Here is a 21,518-nt window from a genome sequence, read left to right as displayed (position 1 = left end):
AAAGGAACAGGTTCTTGCTGCCCTGCTCTCTATCTCCTGCTGGCTCATAACACTGGTTGGAAGACTCCCCCGCTCCCAGCTCACTGTGCCCTGTTCCGTCACATCCCTTCCCCCTCTTTCTGGGATCAGTAAGTAATAAATTTTGTGACTTTACTTCCTTTGTGTAGGTGTATTGAAATTACACCTTCAATCAAAAGGACCCCAGGGTTTTCACTTCCCTAAAGTGGGAGCTCAGGTGTCCAGAGAGCTAGAACTACTGCAGACCCCCTATGGATGGCACGTGCCTCTTCTTTCAGCAGGTGATAATCCACATACTCTTAATCTGTACACCAATTATGGGTCCCCCAACACACTCTCTAGCATCCTATTCAACTCGGCTTCTTTGGTAACAAACCCAATTCTTTGGGGGAAATGCCTCACTCACATGTTGTACAGTTTTGGTGAGACTGGGTATCAGGTGCTCTGTTCTCTTTGAAGCATCAGTGGTTCCAACCTTGTCTATGGCCTCTCTCTCTAAGAACTCTGAATCCTGAAAAGAAAGATGTCAATACCCAGAGACTAGGATGTATTGATGACAATGACAGCTACATGATAAAATTGTCAATTTCTGCTACCTAAACTTTAAAAGACATTCTGGTACCTGGCTATGTGAGCTTGCCAGGGTGCTTTAACGAATGCTACAGGTTGGGTGGCTTAAACAACAGGAATTTACTGTCTTGTAGTTCTGGAGCCAGAAGTCTGAGATCTAGCTTCCGGTATTGTCAGCAATGCTTGGCATTCCTTGGCTTATAGACCCAACATCCCAATCTTCGTTTTGATGTTCATCGAGCATTCTTCCTTTGGGAATGTCTGTTTCCTCACGTGGCATTCTTTCATAGGGATACCAGTCATATTGGATTAGGAGCTCACTCTACTCCAGTATGACCTCATCTTAATGTAATTAAACTGCATGGCCTTCTTTTCAAATAAAGTCACATTCTGAGGTGCTGGGTTTAGCACTTCAACATATGAATTTTGAGAGGATACAATTCAACCCATTACACTGGCCTCTTCCAACCCGTGGTCTATGACCATCTCTGTTTATTCTGTGAGCTGCTCAACTTTCTTCCAATAAAATTCTTTCCTTCTTAAGTTATCCAAAGTCCATTTCTGTTGCTTTCTATCAAAAAATTCTAACTATCATAAGTCATATTACAGATCAATTCAGTCCCAGTAAATTTGCCTTTTTTGGGTAGTTTATTGTTCAAAGTAAAATTGATACTTTTTTATATTACCTAGAATGATCTTCCATTGGGAGAGAAAAAGATACCATCATGTAGCTTAAAGTTATTGAGGCGATCCTGAAGAAATACATAACTAGTTACAAAATAGGAAGTAAAAATTAGGGGCAAGACTAAATGAATGCAATTTTTCATATTTCCAATTGAGAAAAATTCATCATGTTAATGCCTAAAGAAGGAAATAACATTGGAAAACAGTATCTGATGGACTGCTGGTGGCATTCAAATTAGTGCAAACTTTCTGGAGGACAACATAATAGTATTTTATACAATCTTTTTTTTAATAATTTTTATTTTGTTATATTAGTCACCATACAGTACATCCCCATTATTTTATACAATCTTAAAATGTGTACCCTTCAACCCTGTCACATTCCTAGGACTTCATCTTATGACAGTACTTGTGTACATGCGCCAAGGTATTTATACAGAATGTTCTTAGCTGTTTTGCTAACAATGATAAAATACTGTAAAAATACAAATATCCATCATGTATTAAAATGTTAAAATTAGGTAGATTTATATGTACTCCTATGAAAAGGCATTCTAGGTTTCAAGTGAAAAAGTTGAAGAATGCTCTGTGCAATGAATTTCTATTATTTTAAACTGAGAAAAAAAGCTATAGGCATGTGTACCCATGTATATGTATATTTATACATATCTAGAGAGTTATGTAATAATAAGCCAAAACTATTAATAATACTTTCATTGAGGGAGTGGAACTGGTTATAGGAATGCAATGGAAATCTTCCATACTTCAATTTATCTCTTTCTGTAATTGTTTTTGCAAAGCACATGTATTACTTTGGCCTAACAAATACATCAGCATTGTTCATACTTGAATAATGTAAACAGCTTTTTTAGGAGAAATTCTCACTGCCTTGTTCTGCAGGCTTGACCGATATTAATTACAATATTGCATAGATGTACACAAACATAAAGTAAAACCAGGCGTTTGCTCATTAGACTAAGTAAATTAAACGTAAAACTGAAAATAAGGTAAAATTTTGTTTAAACTGGAGTGAAAAATTGGTACTGGAACATCAGCGCTGGTTTTAATAGCAAGAGCAAACAATGAACTGTACCACCCAGATTGCCCTTCAAGGAAGGACGTGCTGACCAGTTGTGGGACCACAGGCTCTGGCTGTCACTTTCTTCAAGGTCTGCCTCTGTGGCAGCCTTCTGGCCAAGGTCATGCCTCCCCTGGAGCAGCCTGCATCTGGAAACTGCAAGGTGGGGCTATAAAGTCCCTCCCTTTCAGCTTAATGTGGGAGAGCTCCACAAGCAATGCTCACCCCAGAGCTCCCCACCAGGTTAGGCTAAGATTTTACTGGTCTGCCTCAGAGTTCAGGTCCTTATTCTACCCAGTCCTGTCCTTTCCTCCTTTCTTTCACCGATATTGATCTCAAAGAAACATCTGGCACCCTAAGCTCTCTGGCTTCCAGAGAATCTGGTCTGCAACACGGAAGAAAAACAGAGTCTACGCTTCTATATTTTTGGCCTGACAATGCTAATCCCCAAATGAACATTTAATGAACAGGACAAAACCGTAGTAATAACCTCAAGCCTCCATTTGCCCATCTTCAACTGGAGACATGCAATAAAAGCAAGGGCAACTTGCGTGCTTAAGAATACAATTCTTTTTCTCCCCCTTCCATTTTTCAATGAGCTATGCAGCTGGACCTAGTAATTAAAAGCTCTAGCAGCTCATCTTCCCATTATGCAGAACAGAAAATCTTTAATGAAATATTAGACGAAAGAATATTCAGGGCAACTGAAAGGTCTGCAAAGCATAAACAATTGCTGGGTTAAAATATTGCACTAACCAGGCAGTCATTTCAATGAGGCATTGTACCAGCTACCAATTATTTCATAAAACATTGCACACAACATGGCCGATAATTCAGAAACACACCTCACAGGATAATTATTCAAGGCCGTTCAATAAATGTTTACTCCGAACTGGCAATTATTTCTTTAACAATGATGATACATTCAGAAGAAGTTTGCAAAACCTGTCATAAATAGATACGGTGAAGGAAACCTATGCATGTACCAGAGTTTCAGGTTCAAAGGCTTTTAAGAAGTAAGCACAAATGAAAAAAAAAAATCTGTTTTTGCTAAACAAGCCATTTGCCCTGTATTTTTTCATCTCTTCAATTCATTTATTCATGAAATACTTATGTGTCACCTATTTTATATCCTAAGCTGCTGGGACAAAGAAAAAAATTCCTGCGTGCAAGGAGGAGCTTATAACCCTTTGGGGAGGGCGCTACGCACACACAAAGGATGACGGGATGAGTGCTGCTCTTTCTCCAACCCATCCCCTACCATTCTTCCCTCCTCTTCAGCTGCTCTGGGACTATTTTCTTTTTTCTCAGCTCTCCAAATCTGTCTCTAGTTTAGGCCATTTGCCCCAGCTGTCTTCTCTGCCGATAGCTGTGTTATCCCACAGGGATAACGACAATGGCTATTGAGTCCTTGCAGTGGGCTTACTCTAACTGAAATGTGCTGGAAGGGTGAAATATTCACTAGATTTTGAAGACTTTAGACAAAAATAAATAAATATATAAATAAGATAGTCCGCCAATAATTTGTTCATAGAATTGTGTGATTATGTTTTAAAAAATATTGGCTTCTACAAAATACATTATTCAAATTGATTTTACCTGTTCCTGTTTGTAATGCAGCCATTAAAAAAATGAAACTACCTGTATGCCTCACATTATATTTCTATAGGACAGCTCTGGTCTAGAACACGCTGACCTATTTTCACTTTCTTCTTGGCATTCTGGTATCAGCTTGCTGTCCTCTTCTCAGAGACATTTTTTCTGACTACCATTCTACAGAAGACCCACCATCTTCACCTACTCAGTCACTCCGACGTTACTGCATCTAATACTTTATGTGGTAAAACACACATAACATGAAATCTATTCTGCTAACATCTTGAAGCACAGAGTACAGTATTATAGGCACACCTAATTTAATTGTATTTCCCTTTATTGTACTTCGCAGATATCGCAATTTTTACAGATTGAAAGTTTATGACGACCCTGCATCAAGTAAGGCACCATTTTTCTAACAGCATTTGCTCACTTCATCTCACTGTCCCATTTTGTTAATTCTCACAATATTTCACATCTTTTCATTAGTATTATATTTGTTATGGTGATCTGTGATCAGTGATCTTCGATGTTACCATTGTCATTGACTTGGAGCTCCACAAACCACACCCACATCAAATGGCAAACTTAATCAATAAATGTGTGTTCTGCTTCCTCAACCAGCTTTCTCCTCTTTTCCCCTCTCCGCAGGCCTCCCTATTCCCTGAGACACAACAATATTGAAATTGTTAGGCCAGTTAATCACCCTACAATGGTCTCTAAGTGATCAAGTGAAAGGAAGAGTTGCACATCTCTCACTTTTAAATCGAAAGCTAGAAATGATTGAACTTGGTGAAGAAGGCATGTTGAAAGCCACGATAGGTCAAAAACCAGGCCTTCTGTGCCAAGTAGTTAGCTAAATTGTAAATACAAAGGAAGAGTTTTTGAAGGAAAATAAAAATGCTACTCCAGCGAACACATGAATGATAAGAAAGCAAAATAGCTTGATTGTTGGCATGGAGAAAGTTTTGAGTGGTCTGGACAGAAGATCAAAACAGGCAGAACATTCCCTTAAACCAAGGCCTAATCCAGAGCACAGCCTTAACTCTCTTCAGTTCCATGAAGGCTGAGGGAGATAAGGAAGCTGCCAAAGAAAGTTGGAAGCCAGCAGAGCCTGGTTTCTGAGATTTAAGGAATGAAGACATCTCCGTGACATAAAACTGCAAGATGTAGCAGCAAGTGCTGACACGGAAGCCGCAGCAAGTTCTCCAGGAGATGTAGCTCAGATAATCCATGAACGTGGCTACACGAAATAACAGATTTTCAATGTAGACAAACAGCCTTCTCTTGGCAGAAGACACCATCTAAGGACTTTCATAGCTAGAGAGGAAAAGTGAATGCCTGGCTTCAAAGCTTTGAAGGACAGACTGAGTCTCTTGTTAAGGGCTAAGGCAGCTGTGACTTTCAGTTGAGGCCAGCATTCATTTACCATTCTGCAAATCCTAGGGCTCTTAAGAATTATGCTCAATCTACTCCACCTGTGCTCTAGAAGTTGCACAACAAAGCCTGGATGATCGCACATCTCTTTACAACATGGTTAACTGAATCTTTAAAGCCCACTGTTCAGACACACTACTCAGTTTAAAAGATTCCTTTCAAAATATGACTGCTCATTGACAATGCACCTGGTCACCCAAGAGCTCTGATGGAGATGTCCAAAGAGATTAATGTTCTCATGCCGGCTAACACAGCATCCACGGATCAAGCAGTCATTTCAAATTTCAAGTATTATTATTTAAGAAATACATTTTGTAAGGCTATAACTGCCAAAGACAGTGGTTCCTCTAATGAATCTGGGCAAAGTAAATTGAAAACATTCTGAAAAGGATTCAGTATTCTAGATGCCATTAAGAACATTTGTGAGGCATGGGTAGAGGTCAAAATACCAACATGAACAGGAAGTTTCTTCCATTTAGAAGTTGATTCCAATCCTCATGGACAATTTTGAGCAGTTTAAGACTTCAGTGGAGGAAATAACTGGGGATGTGGTAGAAATAGAAAAGAATTAGAATTAAAAGTGGAGCCTGAAGATGTGACGGGTTTGCTGCAATCTCATGACAAAACTTGAACAGATGAGGAGTTGTTTCTTATGGATGAGCAAAGAAAGTGGTTTCTTGAGATGGAAACTACTCCTAGGGAAGATGTTGTGAAGATCATTGAAAAGACAACAAAGAATTTAGGATACTACATAAACTTGGTTGATGAAGCAGAAGCAGTGTTTGAGAGGGTTGACTCCAATTTTGAAAGAAGTTCTGTGGGTAAAATACTATCAAACAACATCATATGCTATGGAGAAATCATTCCTCAAAGGAAATCAATCGATGCAGCAAACTTCACTGCTGTCTTATTTTAAGAAGCTGCCGTCATCACCCCAAACTTCAGCAACCACCACGCTGATCAGTCAGCAGCACTTAACATCAAGGTGAGACTCTCCACCAAAGATTACAACTGGCTAAAAGCTCAGATCACAATCAGCATTTTTTAGCAATAAAGTATGTTTTAATTAAGGCATGTTCATTGTTTTTTAGACACAACGCTATTGCACACTTTATAGACTATAGTATAATATAAATTTAACTTTTATATGCACTGGAAAACCAAGCACTTCTATGTTTCAGGCACCGTGCTAGTTGCAGAGAGATACAGAAGTGAATAAGGTTAACCTGGCTCTCACTATTAAGCAGCTTACAACCTAGATGGGAAGACCAGTGGTTATGTAATTACATAAAAAATTATTTAATTACAATTTTGATGAGTGCTAGGGAGGGCAATGTGTCTATGGAGTCAGAAAATGTTTGCATAGGTAAGCAATACTTACGCTAAGGCATGACGGAAGAGGGAGTTAGCCTGAACGAAGCCCTAGAGAGCCTGGGATAAAGGGAAATTCAGAGAAACCCAAGTAATTCAGTTCTGCTGGAGCATAAATTATGTGTGTGAAACAGAGTGGCTAGCAGAAATGTAGGTAATTTTATAGATAGCATATTTTAAGCTACATAAATATATGTTGTTGTAGGATAAATAATTCAACAATGACAAACTTTGAAGTTAATGCCACATAACACCAGGCCAAACATGGAAGTTAGGAGTACCAGATTGAAATGAACATTGGCTATCTTTAAGTGGAATTTTAATCACCTTAAAAATCTGATCGAATAATCAAATTTATTTTTAAAAAGTTCAAAAAATATCACTAAAAGGAAATTAAAGTTATTCCTGTTTCCACTGTCCAAAGATAAGTCCAGTAAGATTTTGGTTCACCTACCCTATTTTTTCTATATGTATATACACATAGATATTGGAAAATGGCTGAGTATAAATGACCATTCTCATATACTCATGGGTACCTCTAAAATAAGAGTAGGACCAAGACTCTAGAAGACTGGTAACTAACTCTCATTTTTCTAGGAACATAAATACCAATTTTAGAATCTGTTTTTAAGAACTAAATTCTCCCCTAAAATTTAGAAAGTAAAATTAGTAGTTTTTACCACATTCACACAAAACCAGTAGTGTCACAGAAAGTTCTTTGATTTAAAATCAAGGAAGGATGCTAGTCCTCCTTGCAGATATATGGCCAGACACTTACTATGAAGTCTTACTATAAATAATTAAACATAAGCCGCCAATGCCCCTAGTAAAATACATGAACCAAATATATTTATGGTATGCAGTACCTAAGCTGATTATCATGTGCTTATTCCCTTACCTAATCAAGACTGGTTTGTAATTCAAAACAAATGTCACAATCTTTAGAGCAAAGGAAAATTAATGAGCATGAATAGTCTATAACTCTAACTTAGAAAATTTTTAACCAGGCCAATCAAATCATTCTCAATCAAATCACAATTTTCTAAAAACTGAACACTTTTGGGAACCAAAATAATAAAGTTCTTGATAATCTGCTATATTCTATTCTATTCAAGTATGCTAAAAAAACACAGTTTATAACCCCAAACTTTCTTTCCCTATTAACTATAACATTTCTCAGTCTGGTAGCTATAGTAGATTAAGAGCCCCCATTTTTCCCCCATCCCTGATTTCATACACTTTGCCATGTAACTTTGCAGTACTCTTCTACTCTGGATGGGATATTCTGCTTCACCCCTTGACTCTGGCTCAGGCATGTCAACAGGTAAATGTGAATCCAGTAGAGGCTTGAAAAAGTGCTTGCATGTTTTACTTTGTTCTGTTGCTTCTCTGTGATTGCCACAAACACATGCCTGAGCTAGCTTGCTCCATTCATTCCAGCCAAGACTATCCTAGATCAGCCAATAACCAGATGATGCCCAGGTGGGCAAGTGAGCCCAACCCAACCTCAAAGAACTGCCAAGCCAATTTCAGACTGAACTGCCAACCTCCAGACTTGTAAGCAAAATAAAAAATGATTAAATTGTTTTAAACCACAGATCCTTGGAGAGATAATGCAAAACAGAGCATTACTGAGACAAAAGATAATTGACAGACACAACAATCATATAGCAACAAATATCTTCCCTATTAGCATTATTTTCACTTCTCAAAAGAAGTCAGTGTATATTAGAGAAGGCAATAATTAACTAAATAAATTAATAAGAATTTCCTCTTTTTTTTCTAATTAAATTTTCTACAAAGAAATACCTTGGTCATAGATTATAATTCCCCATAGTAAAGCCTTTGTAACTGTTACTAGTCATAGTATTTTGACCATTTCCAAACTTCCACAGTGAGGGTACAGGAAGAGAAAAACAGCTTATTACTCCTCTCAGACCGATAAAGTCACTTTTAATAATTGCTGCTCTTCCTAGTTGGTTTTCTTTAAAATTAAAAACAGCACTTCTGGTCATCAATGTGAAGTTAGAATTATCCAGATACATGCAGTGGAGAGATGTTTGGAACAACTATTTTAACAAATTTAAATAAAGACTTTCTAAAAATTATTACCCCATTATGGCACCATGAAAATCTATGGGAACAGTAAAGAACCTAAGTAGAATCAGCTGTAGGGAGGTCTAACAAGATGAAGTTTATCAGGAATAAGTATCATATTTTGTGCTTGGGATTAATTTGTCACCGATACTTATCACGTATGGTGTGAGAGAGATGTAACGTAGCACACCAATTACTTAAAATTCAATTATAGTTAATAACACAAAAAGCGTGGGGGAGTAGATGAAATTAAATTGCCTTGAGGTTCCAGCATTGCCTGAGAAAAAGAAAGCACTCGTTCATAACTGGCAACAATAAGTCAAAATGCATATTGTAATATAGCCACTAAATGTAAGTTTAAAAATGTGTAACTACTAAGCTAATAAAGGGGAAATATGGAATTAAAACATCTGATTAATCCACAAGAAGGCAAAAGTGCAAAGAAAAATAAAGTAGGTGAAACAAATAAAAGACAAATACTAAACATTAACACAAACCCTCAAACATGTCAATGGTTGCATTACACGTAAGAAAACAGAATTCTCCAATTAAAGGCAAAGATGACAGACTAGATATGAGAAAAAACGGTCTGCAAAAATCACATCTTAAATATAAAGACACAGAAAAGTAAGAATTAGCATAGAAGAAGATATGCACCAGACATGTCTACCCACAAGACAGATCACACAGCAAAACTCATAGCAAACAAAATGACTTTTAAGGCAAGAACCATTTCTAGAAATAAAGGCAGCAGGGTAGAGGGTGGGAAAGGATATTCACTGGTAAAAGGACTAATTTGCCAAGAAGATAAAACAATAAAAAGTATATGCAAGAAATAACAGAACAGGTTCCAAGTACATAAATAAAAATTGAGAGAAATAAAATGAGAAATTAGATTATTTTCACTCATAGCAGAAGACTTTTATATACTTCTTTCAACAACTGCTAGAAAAAGCAGACAAAAATTAGTAAGAATATATGTATAAAATCTTGAGGGGCCTGGGTGGCTCAGTCAGTTAAGCATCTGACTCTTGGTTTCAGCTTGGGTCATGATCCTGAGGTCCTGGGATCAAGCCCTGCATTGGGCTCCGCACTCAGCAGGAAGTCTGCTTCTCTCTTTCTCTCTCCCTCTCTCCCTTTGCCCCTTCCACCACTCATGCTTTTGCTCTAAAATAAAAAAAATAAATCTTAAAAAAAAAAGAAAATCTATATATAAAATCTTAATGATATGGTTAATAAACCTGACATAATTGGAACAGTGATAGAATACACATTTTTTTCCGAGCATGCATAGAACATTTGTTAAAAAGTAAAATTGTACAATGAGATTCAAAGAATTTCAAAAATTTATATCATTTGAAATATGTTCTCAGACCAAATTGAAATTCAAGCTAGAAATCTATAACACAAAGTCAACTAGAAAAATCACGATTACTTAGGAATTATGCAAAACCTTTTAAATGGTCCATGTAGCAAACAGGAAAAAGAAATCTAAAAATATTTGTAATTTAATGACAATGAAAATATAACAAAGCGAATCTTGACGGATTCAGCTAAAGTAGTATATATAGGAAAATTTATAATCTTAAAATATATAAATAAGAATAAAGTTTAAAAATCAATAACCTAAATACATATATTACAAAAAGTGATAACAGCAAATTAACTCCAACAAAGCACAAAATAATGACATAATAAATATAAGAACATAAAATAATAATAAAGGTAAACATATAACAGAAAAAATAAACAAAGCCAAATGTGGTTCCATGTAAAAACTAACAAAAATGATTAACTGTTAACAAGACTAATTAAAAAAAAAAGCATAAATTACCAACATCAGGAATGAAAAGGAGGTCATTATTTCAGATCTATACACACTAAAAATAAGAATATATGATAAACAGCCTTATTAAAATATCCTTATAGTCCGTAAACTTCCCTTTATATATATTATACCTGAACAAAAAGTTTACTTTCAAAAATGAAGAAAATATTTAAATTATTATGGTGCTCAAGCAGCACACTACTTCCCTACTAACCCTTAAATTCTCAAAGGCAGGCATGGGCTTTATTATTTCTAGGGGAAAATATATTCCTATTAAAAATATTCTACTGCCTCTATTTGCAGAGGACAAAGTCTTACATATAGAAAATTCTACACTAAAGACTTCTCCATAAAATTGTTAGAACTAATGAACAAATTTAGTAAAGTCACAGAATACAAAATCAGTAAATAAAAATCAAGTTATGTTTCTAATACTCCCAACAAACTATCAGAAAGAGAAATTAAGAAAACAATTCCATGTACAATTGCACCAAAGAGAATAAAACACCTAAGAATAAATTTAACCAAGAAGGTGAAAGATCTGCCCACTGAAATCCATAAGGCACTGATGAAAAAAATTTGAAGAAAACACAAATGGAAAGTTATTGCGTGCTTATGAATTAGAAGAACTCATTTATTAGAATGTCTGTACTACCAAAAGGAATCTACCGACTTGATATAATTCCTATCAAAATTCCAAAGGCATTTTAAAAGAAATAGAACAATCCTAAAATTTACATGGAACCACGAAAGACCCTGAATAGTCAAAGCAATCTTAAGAAAGAAAAATTAAGGTGGATGGGGCGCCTGGGTGGCACAGTGGTTAAGCGCCTGCCTTTGGCTCAGGGCGTGATCCCGGCGTTCCGGGATCGAGCCCCACATCAGGCTCCTCCGCTATGAGCCTGCTTCTTCTTCTCTCACTCCCCCTGCTTGTGTTCCCTCTCTCGCTGGCTGTCTCTATCTCTGTCAAATAAATAAATAAAATCTTAAAAAAAAAAAAAGAAAAATTAAGGTGGAAACATCGAACTTCTTGATTTCACACTATAGTAAAAACTATAGTAATCAATAGTATGGAATTGGCATAAAAACAGACACACAGATCAATGGCATAGAACAGGGAGCCCATAAATAAACCCAGGCATAGATAGTCAACTAACTTATGACAAAGGAGTGACGAATACACAATAGAGAAAGAATACTTTCTTCAATAAATTCTGGTGGAAAAACTGGATAAGCTACATGCAAGAGAAGGAAACTAAACCCCTCTCTTACACTACACACAAAAACAAACTCAAAATGAATTAAAGGCAGACACTTAAGTAAACCTAAAAACAAAAACTCCTAAAAGAAAACATAGGGAGTAAGCTCTTTGACATCAGTCTTGGCAATGATTTCTGGGCTTTGACACCAAAAGCAAAGGTCACAAAAGCAAGAATCAACAAGTGGCACAACCTCAAAATAAAAAGCTTCTGCACAGCAGAGGAAACCATCAACAAAATGAAAAGGCAACGTAAGAACAGACGAAAATATATGCAAATCGTATATGTGACAGGGGGTTTATATCCAAAATAGAGAAAGAATTCATACAACTCTATAGCAAAAAAAAAACAAAAAACAAAAAAAACAAATAGCCTGATTAAAAAACAGGCACCAAACAGACATTTTTCCAAACAAGACATCCAAACAGCCAATAGGTACATGAAAAGATGATCAATGTCGCTACTCATCAGGGAAATGCAAATCAAAACCACAATGAGATATCACCTCACACTGTTAGATGCTAAAATCAAAAAGACAAGAGTTCACATGGCGGTGAGGATGTGGATGAAAGGAACCCTTGTCTGCTGTTGGTGGGAATGTAAATTGGTCCAGGCAATATAGAAAACAGTATGGAGCTTCCTTTAAAAATTTTAAAAAGAACCACCAGATGATCCAGCAATCATACTTCTAGTTATATATCCAAAGGAAATGAAAACAGGATATTTAAGAAATATCTGCACCCCCATTTTCATTGCAGCTTTACTCACAACAGCCAAGATATGGAAACAACCTACATGCCCACTGACTGATGACTAGATCACATTGTGGCATATGTGTACACAATGAAATATTATTTAGTCATGAGAAAGAAGGAAATCTTGCCATTTGTGATAACATGGAATAAGATGTAATGATTCTACATCACATTTCATTCATCACCGAGTCCCCACTGTCGTCATAGCCCATGGTACAGCATTAGGATTCAACAATATGTATTAAATAATTAAATGTATTACTTTGTGTACCTATATTGTTATGTTAATTTCTAACACTGAATGTCACTACATTCATAACAATTTAATTTGAAAATTACAGATTGAAATATTTTAATAGTCACATACTTACACACTTATTTTTATATGCAAAAATATCTGTTCACCTAATGGTACTTAACAAAATTTCTGAATCTGCTAAATAATTAAATTATTTGGGAAAGAACAAAGACTATATTCTGGCACTACACCCAAGTTCAAGGTTGAGTTGATTTATCAATCCAACCATGTAAATATATAGCATTCATGATGGTAGTGAGACTTCCAAAGAAAGCTAAAAACAAACTGAATAAACTTATTTTTGATAAGATTTCAAAGATTATATGCCTAATGTATACCTTTAGAGTTTTGCCATCACCGTAAGCACAAGTCATACAGTGACTGACTTATTTTAGAAATAAATCATATACATACATATATATGTATACCCAGATATACAAATATATTTGCCTTAAGCAAAGTTAATGCATAGACAAAAATTAATTTACAAAACAAATTAAGAGGTTGACTAGTCACATTTCTAAGCTTTACTGTATGGTTCATTTAAATAAGAGGTAGTCCCAGGTCACTTAACAATGCTTCATTTGCTTCAGAGTCAACTTTCCAGAAACACTGTCCCAAGTGGACAGGTGTGCAAGTGGAACTGAAGTGTTATCAGGGAGAAGATTCCTTTTCTGAGCAAGTGAAAAACAGCAACTTCCCTAAGATTCTTGGATACTATTATCGTTATGGAGCTCCTTGAGGGCAGATCCTGTGTCTCGTTCACTTAAGAGACTTTTACATGCCGGAACACAGTAGGACTTTAAAAATTACCTGTCAGAATCAGCAAACTGGATGTTTATGTGAGTCACCTTGTTGTGAGTTAATGCTTTAAAATCTGTCAATGTGCTGTTCTTTTTTTGTACTATCTGCTATTCAGCAGAAACCTCCATTGCCTAGGGAAGAATTAGGATGTTCGAGGTGGAAAGCAGAGAGAAAGGAAGTGTCACTATTCGACATCTGACTTCCAAAATAGTCACTTGAAGCCTGTTTCAAAGACAGTGCTCTTGAAAGCCACCATGTTTAAGTGAGAACTGAAATGTTAAAGAGGTTAAAAAAAAGTTGAAAAAGGATTTTGTGTCAAAAAGGACAGCCCTAAAGAAAAAGAGCATAAAATGTACTCACAAGGAAACAGATTAAAAGAAACATGGATGAAAAGCTAAAAGACCCCGCCCAAATGGGAAAATAAAGGTTGCTCTATCTAGGAGGACAGACAAAGAGAAGGCATGAGGAGGACAGCCAGGAGGAGAGGAAGGATTACATGAAGAGGCAAGTGTAGGATCTCCTACCCATCCTTTGCCTGGGCCTTGAGAAAACCCAGGCAACGTCCACAGGCCACCCTTTGTCATTCCAGTGAGTGCCAGTGGATTAGTTTTCCCCAATAATGTTTGTTTTCCTTCCCTTTGCCAAGGATAGGGGACTCTTATCAAGAGTTTCCTGAACACTGCACAACACAACACATCACCCAGCAGAAGTGGAGGTCAACTACCACTGGTGTGCAAACATGGGAGTTCCCCAGGTGAAATTCAAAACCGAACCCCATACAGGGAAGGCAAGAAGAGACTGAAAAAGGAGGCAGACCACTCCACGTTGTTAAGTAGCAAATTTAATAAGCAAGGGAACTTACATACAAGGCTGTTCTTAGGTGGCTGCAAGATGAGATCTCCGCACCTGCCCACCAGAATCTTTAAAGTTTATATAGAAGACTTAACAAGGTTCAGTCATGTACACAGTCCAGATGAGCTCAATAACACATTACTTTCTCAAGGCATTGTCCTTGAAACAGCTCCTGATGTGGGAATGGTGGGCAGAATCTACTTCCAGGGACAGTAATTGAGGAGCCTCTGTTGTCCAGGCCCAGCACTCAGGTCTAACTGGCAGTCACATCCTCTCAATGAACTCCTCCAACAACTATGATGCAAAATTTTGTTCAGACTACAAAATACCTATATTTATAATGCCCTCCTCCATGGTCCAAGCAATCCTAACCCTCTAAAACAGACATAGGAACTCTGATTTCTCAGAAAGAGCAGTGTGAAAAAGAAAGTACCCACCGTATATACTTGGTCAGGAACCATCAGAACCAGGTTGAGATTCCTCCTTGCTCCAAACCAGGACAGGGTGAAACTGACCCAGACCACATTTCCAAGTCTAGAGACCTGTAATTTCTGAAGATTTATAATTCTACCATGTTTTTAATATAAGAGCAATAAAAATAACTTTATTTTTAAATTTCTGTGTAGTCAATATACTATGCTATATTAGTTTCCAGTGTACAGTACAGTGATTCAACACTTCCATATTTACTCAGTGCTCATCAAGATAAGTGTGCTCTTAATCCACATCACCGATTTCACCCATCCCCCACCCCCACCTCCCCTCTGGTCACCAACCGTTTGTTCTCTATAGTTAAGAGTCTGTTTCTTGGTTTGTCTCTCTCCCCCCCACCCTTTGATCATTTGTTTTGGCTCTTAAGTTCCAAATATGAGAGAAATCATACGGTAATTGTCTTTCTTTGACTGGGTTCAATGAAGAAAGAGGGGGGATTCTAAATAACAAAAAGGTCTCATAGTTTAAGAGAATTTAAGTCAGAACTGGTCAGATTATCAGAGATCATCTCATGCACCAACCACCTCACTTTACAAATGATGAAACTAAAGCTTTGGGGAGGTCAATCAATTTTCCTAGTTCAGTGGAAAAAGCAAGACAAATTCAAGGATCTACTCCTCCCTGCCACTTATGAACTGGATATTGAAAACCCTGCTTCATATCTTTGCATCTTGCTTTATCCTCAACTATATAAACACTTGAATTAGTCTTTGCTTACTTTGTTAATGCTAATTTGCTACCTAAAGAGAAAACCTAGTACTGGGTTCTCCTGAGCTTAAAGTGAGACTTTCCTTTTGCAAAACAGTATCTATCTCTGTTTTCCCTTCTGGGGTGACATTTCCTTTGGTTTCCCATAAGCAACTTCCTTTTAACTCCAATTCCCATTTGCTTTTTATAATGGTTCCACATGAGGTCACTCCACTATCCCATCTGTCTCTAATTAACCTCTAGGCTGTTTTCCAGCAAATTATTTAGAATGACTTAGCAACTTTAATTTCTGATACTGGTATACTAGGATTCAACTGATATAGCTTAAATATAGTCAACCTGCAGCATAACATAAATCGGTGTATGCCACTTTATAATTTATTAAGTGACTTTATGTGCATTATTTTTTCTGCACAAATATATAGGCATATCATATACATATATTTTTAAAGATTCATTTATTTTGTTTAAGAGAGAGAGAGAGCATGAGCCGAAGGGGCAAAAAGAGTCTTAAGCAGACTCCACGCTTAGCGTAGAGCCCGATGTAGGGCTTGATCTCAAGACCCTGAGATGAGAGCCTGAGGCAAAACCAAAAACCAGATTGATGAGGGAGCGGAAGGCTAGCTAAGGACAAAGCACAAGCTGACACTGGGCGACCTCCCCACCCCACCACGCTCCTGAGTGGGATTTGTATGACGTTCCTCCAGGAAGCTCCCAGCTGTCTTACTGTTAACGCTTTGCTAGAGGGAAAAACAACTTCAGCTTTATAAGAGCCAGGCCTCTGGTATCCTGAGAGTCTTCCTTAGCATATGAAAGTCCTTTTGGACACCTCCCTTTTTCCTTACCTCCCCCAACTCCCAAGTATGTAATCAGCCACTCCTCACAACCCCGGTGCAGCCCCTCTTTCTGCCCATGGGTCCTGTCCCCATGCTTTAATAAAACCACTATTTTGCACCAAAGACGTCTCCAGAATTCTCTCTTGGCTGTCGGCTCCGGACCTCACCCCACCAAACCCAACCTATATTCCAAAACTACATCAAGATGTTTAACTGACTGCACCACTCAGGTGCCCCATAGTTATTTACTTTTAAAATACAGCATCTAGAGGGTAGAAGTACCCGTTGAATACTATGTTGGAAAGTGGGGTCTGAAATCCAGGTGTCTCTGATTCAGAATCCCACGTTCTTTTTACTAAGTCATACCTTCTTCAGAAAAATTGCTATGTTTGTCCCTTCTGTCTCTGGAGAATGAGAGTTCACAGAGGCTGAATAAATTCATGTGTAAGCTTCTGTCTTACGGGACTGAGAGCCCAATCACAGTGCCAGCCTGTGCTTCTGATTAGGACTAGGACAGGCAGCCCTATCTAGGGGTCAATATCACCAATCTGTTAGTAACAGAGACAGGGAGCCACAGGCATGTGGCTTAGGAACTCACTGAGCCAGATAGGAAAGGCATGAACAGGTGTCACATGCAGGTACACCAGGGCTGGAGAGAAAATCTCAAGGCAGGCCTCCCACTATGATAAAGGTTTGCAGAGGGGAGTTGAAGCAGGCTACTGCAGACCTAGGGGTGGGCCTTAGAAAGACGGGGTCTGACATGCCTGCAATCTCAGGGTCCTGGGATCCAGCCCCACATCGAGCTCTGCACTCAGTGGCGAGTCTGCTTGAGGGTTTCCTCTCCTCCTCTACCTCTTACCCCACTCACTCTCTCGAAAATGAATAAATCTTTAAAAAAATAAAGTAAAATAATAAAATAAAATAAAATGGACCTTGCTCTGTAAGATAGGAAATGATTCTGAGAATCTGAAGGAACTGTATTTTCTGGCCTAACGAGTGACTTCAGAGAGATTTAGGAGGAATGCCTGTGTTGGGGGAGGTACAGTGGGGAGCTGACTGGGAAGGCTCAAGCACAGCCCACATCCTGCCTAACATCTGATAAATCTGCGAAGGCACCCATTGTGTGACCACCTCACACAGGACTGAAATCCGGGGACCAATTCAGAAAGAATAAGAGGTACTTTTGTGGCCTATAATCCCACCACCTCTCTCTGTTCCTTCCTGAAATCTAACTTTGTATGTCCCAGTAGTCAAAGGAAACACAGAGAGTGAAAAACTGCCTTTAATTAGGCACATTCTCATTAAATGGTGCCTGCCACCATTCATGTGGGATGGGTTTGTTTCCATTGGAGCGGTCCTACAAAAGAAACCATACATTTTCTCAGGCTGTACAACGGACTCACAACTCTCATTCCTGACCTTATGTTTTCCTCACACCATAAGATCAAAGTGGAGTTATTAGACACCCTCAATGCATCATGCATATAAACAAATCAAAAAGAGAAAATATTTTATTTTCCCTCAAGGAGATTTAAAACCTGTAGTTAAGATTTAAGATACAGTTCTTCCCAGTCTTTGAATTAGTGACTGGGCTCCCCCAACTGGAGCTTCACAGTATTTCAAGGCCTCCTTGGTGGTTGTCATGATTTAAACCAACGTGTGTAAAAAAAAGTGTTTGATTGTTCTTTATAATCTTCATAAACAAAAGCACCTCATTAGGGGATTTCAAGGCTCTTTATTTTTCCATTCTTCTTCTTTTCTTTGATTTACTATATGATTGATCCATTTACCCTTTAATAAGTATTTTCTCAGCACTGCTATGTACTAGGTCCTATGTGAAACTGGGTAAAGCACAAATGGAAAATTGCAGTTTTGAACATGTAATTATGAACTAGACTTTGAGAAATTAAAGGGAGTCCCAAGGAAGGACTCTGGGGACTACACCTTGAGAACAACGGTTGAACTAATTATAAATGTAATTACAAACTAATTACCACATTTAAACAAATTACAAATGTTTAGTCTGAACGAGAAAAGGCTAAGAGATTATAACTGTCTTTACACATCAGAAGGTGCCTGAGGCAGAAGAGGGCTTAGACTTATTTTGTAATGTTCTACAGACGGGTTTCTCAGCCTTGGCACTACTGATAGCTCTTGCAGGATAATTTTTAGTTGTTGAGGGCTATCCTGTGCATTATAGGACTTTCAGCAGCATCCCTAGCCTCTACCCATTAGCTATCCCATTAGTGGCAACCAGTTGAGAAATTAAAAAATGTCTTCAGACATTGCCAAGTGTTTGCAGGGGGCCAATATCAACCCCATTGAAAACCATGGCTCTGGAATCTTGAGTGGTGTTTTTTCCAAAGGAATTTCCAAAATAGGTATTAAATTAGCAGGATTCTACATACCCTCTTACCAAAATGGCTCCATTAGTCTATATTTTCATATGGGAGGAGAAATGCTCTTGAGATTTTGTACTCAGGTCAATTTAAGAAAGAAAAAAGTCCAAAAACCAACATTTGAGTACAAATGGAATAGTGAGGCTCGTGATGCAACAAGCTCCCTTCCCTGGAGGAATCTGACAGAAGCTTGGAAATATCAGTAGCAGAATCTGTAAAGATTCTATTCAACAAGTAGATGTTGAGAGGTGTCATTTCTAAGGTCTCCCTAATTGTGATTCCTTGTCACAATGATACCTGGTTTTATAACCCAGACGCAGGAATCATGGCCACACAGAATATCATGCACTCATTACCTACAAATTTGATCAGCTGTTTCCTTTAAGAATCTGAAGATATTTGTGGCCATAATTTAAATCGTACCATTTAATTTTTGTATTGTTCATCTAAAATGCTTAATTGTTTTCAGAATCTATGATTAAAACCCACCTGCCTTCTCTTCCTGTTATGCAAAATAGTGAAGACTATTTTACAGTTTTTTTTTCTTTTCTGCCTCAGAATATATACTGGAATTGTAGAAAAAACAAAACCGCTCACTCACCACTGGACAGTGGTCTAACCAAGCGCATGTCTTGGTTATAATTTAATATCGTATTGTGCTACTAATTACAATATTATTTTAGAACATTCAGTTAAATATGTTCTTAGACCTTCCAATGGAGAAAAATCTTTGTCTGTTTGGCAATACCCCTGGCTTTTATGCAGAGAATTAATCAGTCCTTTTGGAAACCACCCTAATCCAAAAGCTATTTCCAAAAGGTGAGAAGTTTCTCAACATTTCCCAGCATTTCCCCAGCCCAGAGAAGTCAGACAGAAACAAAAGTGGAGGGATGCCTCTAGGCCATGTGTCACTTTGAATCGTGAGCATAGTTAGAAGGCTTTTCAGAATGGTCTAAAAATGAGCCATTTTAAACTGGTAATTAGAAGATTATCTGCATACCAGAATTTTTTTTTAAAAATTAATTTTAAGCCCCAGAGGGCTTTTGAATGGTTGAGTAGCCCCATTACTGAGTTTTTTAATGCTTCAGTTATTAGATAATTTTTTAAATTAAAAAGACAGTGGAGAGCTCCACTGATCAAACCTATATTAGTTCCCCAGATTGTTTCTAAGCCTCAAAGGTTACTCATTTAGTTTGGCTTTCCTCAAGTCCAAAATGACTATTCCTAAAAAAATTTAAAAATTTTTAAAAAGGCCATTCCTTGGAAATTGGAGATGAAGTCTAAATGATGCCTTTGAAGTCCGTCTGCTTATTCCCATCCCTAAACCACAATGTCCTGGTGGAAGCCACTACCAAAAGTGTCAATCCCATTGGTTTATTTAATAAGGCTTCACTTATTTCCAAGATACTTCATACACTGGGAATACCCAAATTAAACCTAATGCCTTGCAAATAGGTTCTGAATATAAAAAGCAGTGGATAGATATGAAAGTCATGGCACCTTGGTTTTCTTTCCTCTTCTACCATCAGTGAATTGTGTGATTCTGAACAAACCATGCCCTCCTCCTAGGACTCAGCCTCTCCACCTTAATATTATCAGATAGTCTTTACATTCATTTATTTGTTTCTTTCTTTCTTTCTTTTTAAAGTATAGTTTATTGAATACACTGCAAGGGAGCAGCAAGCAGGACGGCAAAGCAGAGACTGTCTCAGATAGCCCTTACTTTATTTACTTTATTTTTTATTTTTTAAGTAGGCTCCATGCCCATCATGAAGTCCAGCTGGGGACTTGAACTCACGACCCTGAGATCAAGGCCTGAGCTGAGATCTTGAGTTAGATGCGTAACCGACTGAGCCACCCAGGTGCCCTGTCAGATAGCCCTTACTTTTAAATGAAGTTATAGGATCCCATATTCTACAGGCAAACTAGAAGACAGAACAAACTCTACTTTTTAGAACTCAATACCACAATTATATCCCCATTGTGAAGAAATATGCTGTGCTTAACTCCTTCACTGAACTCACATGTTCTTCCATTGATTCAAGATATGGAAAAAACATTTGGAACTCTAAAAAAAAGTCAAGAAGAAACAATGGAAACTCTGTTTGAAATTAGTTCATTGTTATTTGGCTTAGGTTGTTGGATGACAGTCTCAGATAAAGGAGGCTGTACTTTTCACAGATGCTTCCCATCCTGTCTGGGCTACAGAGCTGGGCCTTCTTCGGGGATTCAGACCAATCGCCCAAGGCCAAGAAAAACACTCTGCACTTACTCCCACAGACTGCCTGACTGAGAGTGGTGGGCTGTACCAGGCAATTTATATCTGTGCCCACTGTTATGGTAAAAAATTTTCTAATAAAGGGAAACCTATGAATTTATCATAATTTAGAATTCCAGGTACAGGTATAAAGAATACGAATTCTCACACACACACAC

This window comes from Ursus arctos, unplaced genomic scaffold, assembly GCF_023065955.2.
Source record: "Ursus arctos isolate Adak ecotype North America unplaced genomic scaffold, UrsArc2.0 scaffold_23, whole genome shotgun sequence".
Lineage (NCBI taxonomy): Eukaryota > Metazoa > Chordata > Mammalia > Carnivora > Ursidae > Ursus > Ursus arctos.
The sequence above is the reverse complement of the archived record's forward strand: the minus strand, read 5'-3'. Positions refer to the sequence as shown.